The sequence below is a fragment of the Arachis stenosperma genome, chromosome 10 (genome assembly GCF_014773155.1).
Source record: "Arachis stenosperma cultivar V10309 chromosome 10, arast.V10309.gnm1.PFL2, whole genome shotgun sequence".
Taxonomy (NCBI): Eukaryota; Viridiplantae; Streptophyta; class Magnoliopsida; order Fabales; family Fabaceae; genus Arachis; species Arachis stenosperma.
Window position 1 is genome coordinate 95653751 of NC_080386.1, and position 7399 is coordinate 95661149.

Consider the following 7399-nt stretch of genomic DNA (forward strand, 5'->3'; position numbering starts at 1 on the left):
TCCACTTCCGGAGCCAACTTGGTGTGTGCTTGGGCTGAGCATTGAAGCTTTCACGTGCATAGGCTTTTCTTGGAGTTAAACGCCAACTCTGGTGCCAGTTTGGGCATTTAACTCCAGCTTTTATGCCAGGTCTTGTGTTTAACGCCAGAAAAGGGTCTCTCACCGGCGTTTTGACGCAATTTGGGCCATCAAATCTCGGTTAAAATATGGACTATTATACATTGATGAAAAGCCCAAGATGTCTATTTTCCAACGCAATTGAGAGCGCGCCAATTGGGATTCTGCAGCTCCAGAAAATTTACTTCGAGTGCAGGGAGGTCAGAATCCAACAGCATCTGTAGTCCTTTTTCAGCCTCTGAATCAGATTTTTGCTCAGGTCCCTCAATTTCAGCCAGAAAATACCTGAAATCACAGAAAAACATACAAACTCATAGTAAAGTCTAGAAATGTAATTTTAGCATAAAAACTAATAATTATATACTAAAAACTAACTAAATCATACTAAAAACTTCCTAAAAACAATGCCAAAAAGCGTATAAATTATCCGCTCATCAATGGTGTTGACATTTCTAGGGCATCAGCTCTGAATCCTTAATCGACTGGGTTGGGGATGCTTCTAGTTCGATGCCTGTGGTTTCACCGGCTTGTCGGTTGGTTGAATCTCCATCTTTTGCAGTTGGAATGGCTAGTTCTCCTCCCATGATTTCTGATTTTGTAGGTGACGGTGAATCAGATCGAGTTGAAAATGCAATGCGAGAGGATGATTCAAACGAGGAGCCTATAGACATAGTTGGGGACAGTGATGAGGATACAAGGATCAACCAACGAACATAGCATGGTCCATCAAGTTTCGGCATACAGCAACATCTTTCACATTTCTCAACCTTGAACTTGGAAGCTATGGAGCAACAACCGGATGTAGATGCTACCTTTCGGGGGTCAGAGATTGCATGATAGAATCGCTCCTATAGAATTTCAGATTGGGCAATCTTTCTAAAATAAAGAGGAAGCAGTGTTGAGTGTAAAGAGTTATAGCATCCATCATGGAGTTAAGTACAAGATATTAAAGTCAAATCATTTTAAGTACCATAGAAAATGCAAGGAGTTTGGTAAAGGTTGCACTTGGTTGATCCGCATTACACTTCGATAACGAAAGGATACATAGGAGGTTAGAACGTATAATAGACCTCACACTTGATTGGCTACATTGATTTTAAGCGATCACTGGCAGCTTGATTATCAAGTCATTTGTGCGATGATCTTTCTGTTGGTTAAATCCGATGCTCCAGTTACAATAAAGGTGTTGCAACAAGCTACAAAAGCAACGTATAATTTTAGACCTACTTACAGGAAGGTTTGGGTGGCAAAGCAAAAGGCAATAACATAAATCTATAGAGATTAAGAAGAATCATACGGTGAGTTGCCACGTTGAAAGCTTGGTGTGCAGTCCACCATGGTCGAAATCATTGTAGTGTTGAAACTTCTCTGGAAAGAGTTGGTGATCAGATTGATGAATCTACAATGTACTTTCAACATATTTTCTGGATATTTTCTCTTTGTATTGAGGCCTTTAGACATTGCAAGTCAATGGTGAGCATTGATGGTACTCACTTGTATGCCAAGTATGGGGCACTTTGCTTCTGGCTATCGCGCAAGACTAAAACTCGAATATCTTGTCCATTACATTTGTACTTGTGAAAAGAAAAAATGTTGAGTCGTGGTCTTCTTGTGATCTTTGATAGGCACAATGGCAACAATGCTGCTCTGGAGGTCCCTGATAGTGGTTGGCTACCTCCTCGTGCTTATCAAGCATTCTGCATTTGTCATATTGCAGGAAACTTCTCTCTGAGTTTCAAGAATTAGGATGTAAAAAGGCTACTTTTGAATGCTACATACGTGATAACCAAGGTAGAATTTGACTATTGATGTGATATTATGAAGACTAAAAATTTGGCTATGTGTGATTGGACAAATAAAATGGAATACGATAAGTGGACTCAGCATTAGGACTACTAACATATCTAAGTGTGTTAATTCTATTCTAATGGGAACAAGAAATCTTCCAGTAACTTCGTTGGTAAAGTCCACATACGAAAGGCTTGCAGAGTTGTTTGTTATTCGAAGACAAACAGCAGAAACATAATTGGGTACTGGGCATTAATTCTGCCAGGCTCTTGTGAAAGCAATAGAGCACAACTTGAGAGATTTGGGATGCTTCACCCTCATGTTGTTTGACAGGCATCATTCTGAGTATACTGTGGCAGAAACGACTCTTACCAATAACTTGTCACTTAGCACATCCAGAGACAGAGTCTTGTGCGCCACTCGGTGCCACCTGTCTAAGTATTTTGCGGATGGACCTGGATCAATAACTCTCTCTATCGTAAGGACAGAATCGACTCTCTTATTCCAATACAGATGCCATGTCTGATAATAAAGTAGGAACCACCAATCTCCACCCTACCATCCTTTGCATGTAGTCAGTTTATGTCTAGAGCTGGCTTAGGTAGATGCTGTACAACGCTGAGCTATGGTACCACTCTATCAACTTGATGTCACTCAATCACAGCAAAATATATCAAGCTCGTGACCACCCGTTATAACCTAGAGTGCTCCTTGGCAAGTATCTCTGGATGAACCACGACAACTACTTCAGCACCAAAGTAAAACTCCTATACAAACTGAAAAGGAAAAGAGAATATAAGGTTAGAACACGACATACAGAGAAGTCAGTCAACTGCTTATGATACAATTAACCACATATAAATAACTTACTTCTCGATCACACAATCTATCCAAAGCAAGACGAATCTAAATAAGTCTTTGCTCCTTGGCATCCAAGGTCGGTAAATAAGTCACCCACCTGTAATTTTTGTTGTTAGAAGAGCATAATAAAGGATAATAACTTAAAATAAACATTTAATATGCAAATGTCTCAAAAACATGCGGTCTTAACGTGGAAAACCGCCAGAATATCCAAGACTGTAGAAGCTGAAATGGACTAGCCAAGTTAGTGATATTTCTGTTGGCCACCCGACACATGGATCTATATAAAAATGCCAATGCAGCTGAATCCTAGCTATAATTGCCCAACTCATTAAGTTTCGCCACATACGGCAACAACCGAAGGTAAACCCGATTCCCATTTTTTCACCGAAAATGTGAGTGGATAGTAGATCATAATTAAGTACAAGTGTATATATGCATGGTATCTTCACTCGCATCGGCTGGAAGTACCCTAAACCTCTCATGGAACCATGTAAAGTGGACTGTCATATGCTTGACTTTATTCGGCGGTGGTAACTCGCTAAATAACTCCTAAAACCACTCCCACGCTGGCTTCCCATCCTCTATGAACTGTTCGAAGTCAGTGAGGCACCCACTAGCAACATCTCTATCAACAGGCAACCCCAACTGATATGACACGTCCTGTAGCGTGATGGTGCACTCTCCGAATGGCATGTGGAAGGTGTGCGTCTCAGGACGCCACCTCTCAATGAATGTGCTCACCATATGCTCATCCACCCAAAACCAATGAGTGTTCAGTCTAGAGAAGTGATACAAACCAATTTTCAAATAAGATATGATTTGGTCATACAAAGGCATATTCAGTTGCCTTCTAAATTTGTAAATACACCTATTTAGCTGCATCATATGAAAAAAATAACTACATGCTAATAAAATTCTAAAACATAAAAGGCTAAACCATAAATTATTTATAAAAATGTGCTAATCAGATTTCAAAAGCACAAATGCGTGTTATCTATTTAATCATTTAAATATACAAAAACGAAAAAAATAATAGGTGAAAAAAATATAAAAAGACTTATATATTTAAAAGACTACAACTAATCTCTTACTACAATGACAACTCTTATAGTTGAAAAAAAAGTAACTAACCTCTTCAATGATACTTCCAGCAACGTGAGCAATGTCGTTCAACCGGTACAAATGATTTTCTTCGGCCATGCTTCCACTAGGATATGGTCTCCTAAGATTCTCTCTCAACCTCCTCTCAATTCAAGATTTCCTTAATCACTCGAATGAAGAATCCGTCATTGGTTATTGCGGTTTTATAACGCTACAATACATAAACTGTGATAGGGTTCAACGATTTTAGCTTTATTATTTCTTCATAAACCATGTTAGGGTCTAACGGTTTCTAGCTTTATCGTGGTCTTTATAAACCGCTGCTGGGTGTTACAGTTCAGGGTGAATTGGGTTTGTTTATAATCCGTGGTAGGGTGTAGTAGATTACATAAGAATCGTAAATAGTGGTAGGTTACCACGGTTTACACAAAATTATTTTTAGGACACTTATATAATTTGTTTCAGAAAATTGTATTCATATAAATTTGATCTCTAAAAGTTTTATTTATGTAAATTGTCTTATTTTTAGAATACACTTTAATAATATAATAATAAAATTATTTTTAAATTTTGAAATATTTAATGTATTAAAAATATCAAAAAATAATTTTTAACAATTTTAAAAAATATAATATTTTATGATATTTTTTAAATATATCTCTAAAACACATTAATAAGATATGAATTTTGTTATCGTGTGTTATAAGGACATAAATTAAGCATATTATAAAAAAATATTTTAATGTTATATAAAAATAATTTATTTTATATTTTTAATGTATAAAAATAATAAATAATATTAAAATATTTCTTTTATAATATGCTTAATATATATCTTTTAAGAGATTGGATATCAAAATCCATAAGATATAATAAAAATATATTATTATTATTATTCAATGCTATTTATAGCACCACATAAAACGTTTGGGTCATAGCTGAGGACTCTGACTCTCTGAGACAGAAACAATATTCAGTTTCAAGAAAGAGAGAGAAAAATAAATTATATTTAATTAAAAAGAAATAGAGTCTTGGCTTAATCAAGAAAGTTTGAAGGACAAACATACCGGAAAATCATGGGTTATTGGTTATTATATTGTAAACAGTGATGGCGGTATGAACTTTGAATAATCATCTCTTATTTTTATTAACATGTATAGTTTTGGTTGTCTATTTGTATATGTGTTAAATACTTAATTAAACACACACAAGCTGCAATAAAAATAATAATTTAGTGCAGGAGCACTAAAATGCCAATAGATAAGAATAAGATGCTTCAATAATTGTAGTAATTATTTATCTAAAAACAAAAATGGGTGAGAATCCAATACCGAGTATGATTACAATTACTACTATTATTTTTGCATTTCTCAAATCTGAAAGGCTCTCTGTGGAGGGCCCAATATGCAGCATGTGTGAACAAGGCCATACGTCAATTTTGAACATATTACTCGTAACTACGCTGCATACTGCATTATCGGATCTAGCATAATGTTCAAACTTCAAAGGATGTGGAAAATTTCGGAAGACAAAAAAGTAATCAACAAAGAAAAAGATGTTACGAGTCTGTGCATCCGCTAAAGTATATGTTTAAAATATTCGTTGTATATAGTTGTTCTTGCCTGATTATCCCGAGGTATAGCTCGTCCTCTGGTAAGGTCGGTGGACTTCTTGAGTGAATTGAGATATACGTCGGCAGAGGATGAACGGCGAGGGTAAGTACCTGCAAAGGCACTCCGACGCTCAAGTTAGTGTAAAGTGGATAATAGATCTTTATTTTTGGAAGAAGTGACATACCTCTCTTAGCTCTTCCCGTCTGCTTTATATTAATGGAAGAGGTCGGCCATTTTCCTTAGGTCGTAACGCCCAGGAAGAGGATTAATTGTAAATCCAACGTTATTGATTAATGGTCGTTTATGGCCATTATGAAATCGTCGGTTATGATTGGATCTCAGGCGTTACTGAGCTATAACTCGTAACCGATGTTTACTGGTCATATCACAGCCCCCAAGCTTGACCTGTTTTTAAAGAGATAGGTTGAGCTTTATCATAGGCGAGTTATAGCTCGGTATACTGTGCCCTCAGATCAGCATATCTCTTTTAAAGTAACTGAAAAGACTGGCTACTGTAATTATTACCCAAGTATCGATATGTGTAAAATTTTAATTATTACTTTTTCTAGATAGGTGCAAGTTCCAAGATTTGATTTTAACCGTTGGTAGTGTGTTTCATTTAATGGTATTGATGCTTATCATAGATTGAAGAAGTTGAGCAACCAAACGGTTAGCATTTTTCTTCCTTTGCCAAATTGGAGGGTTTTATCCAGAATCTTTTAAACACTATGAGTACTAGAGGTTAGTAAGATATCTATTCCTGCTTATCATATCTTTTCTTCTATTCCTCTGAAATTATCAAAAACAATGAGTGAGAAGAAAGTAAGATTACTGCCCAAGGTCGAAGGCGACGAGTCGTACGACTGGGTTGATGATGATGTAAAAATAAGGGCTTCTTTATTTTCTGATAAGGATAGTGTCAATCAAGTTAATATGGCTAGGGTAGTGAAGCCTGGTTTTCATTTGGAATTATTGCCATGCAATCGTTCTGATCGCGTCTTTCACAGAAAAAAGGACTTCGAAAACTTCTTTATGTATAGTTGTGTCTTAGAAGAACTGAGAATCCGACTCCCATTTAGTCAGTTTGAGTGTGACGTTTTGAAAAAAATGAATTGTGCTCCGTCACAGGTTCATCCCAATGGTTGGGCGTTTATTAAGTGTTTTCAGGTTTTGATGGAATTTCTGGAAATTAATCCGGAGCTGGAGCTTTTCTTTTCATTATTCCAAGCCAAAGGGGTATGAAAGGGATTATGGGTAAACTTAAACAACACACCTGGTTTTGCAGTTTTCAAATTATATAAATCTTCCTTCAAAGATTTCAAGGAAATGTTTTTAAAAGTTAAGTCAGTGGATGAGGATTTCCCCTTTTATCTAGATGAACACCTTGGGGAGAAATTTCCCTTGTATTGGTGTTGTCAACCCCAACATATCTTGGGTCCTGAATTGATAACTAGCCGAAATGAATGTATTATATCTTTTTTGATCGAAATGGTAGATAAGGGGGGACTGGTGTCTGTGTCCGAGTTGCTCCCTTGGGAGGATAATAGGTCGGCTGTGATGGATTATTTTGGTGAGATTATAGACTGTGTTGAGTTGGTTTTTGGATTGAATAATTGCTTTACTGATGATTACTTTTTGTTTGTGTGACAGCCGGAAGATTTTCGGGAGTGTCGGCTTCTACCCTTAGGGCGCGATTGAAATCCAAGAATTTTGAAGGTTCGTCTTCAAATGCTGAAAAAATGGATGTTTGGGGTGAAGTTGACCAGCTCCCTCCCCGGAAGAAAGGGATTGTATTTAAGAAAAGGAAAACTGATGGTGCTGTTACCGCTGGGGAACAGGGCAAAGAAGGTGTTATTCAACTTGAAGACCTGTCCAGTTTTAGTGCAAAACAGGATAAGCTCCACGCTTTTGAAAAT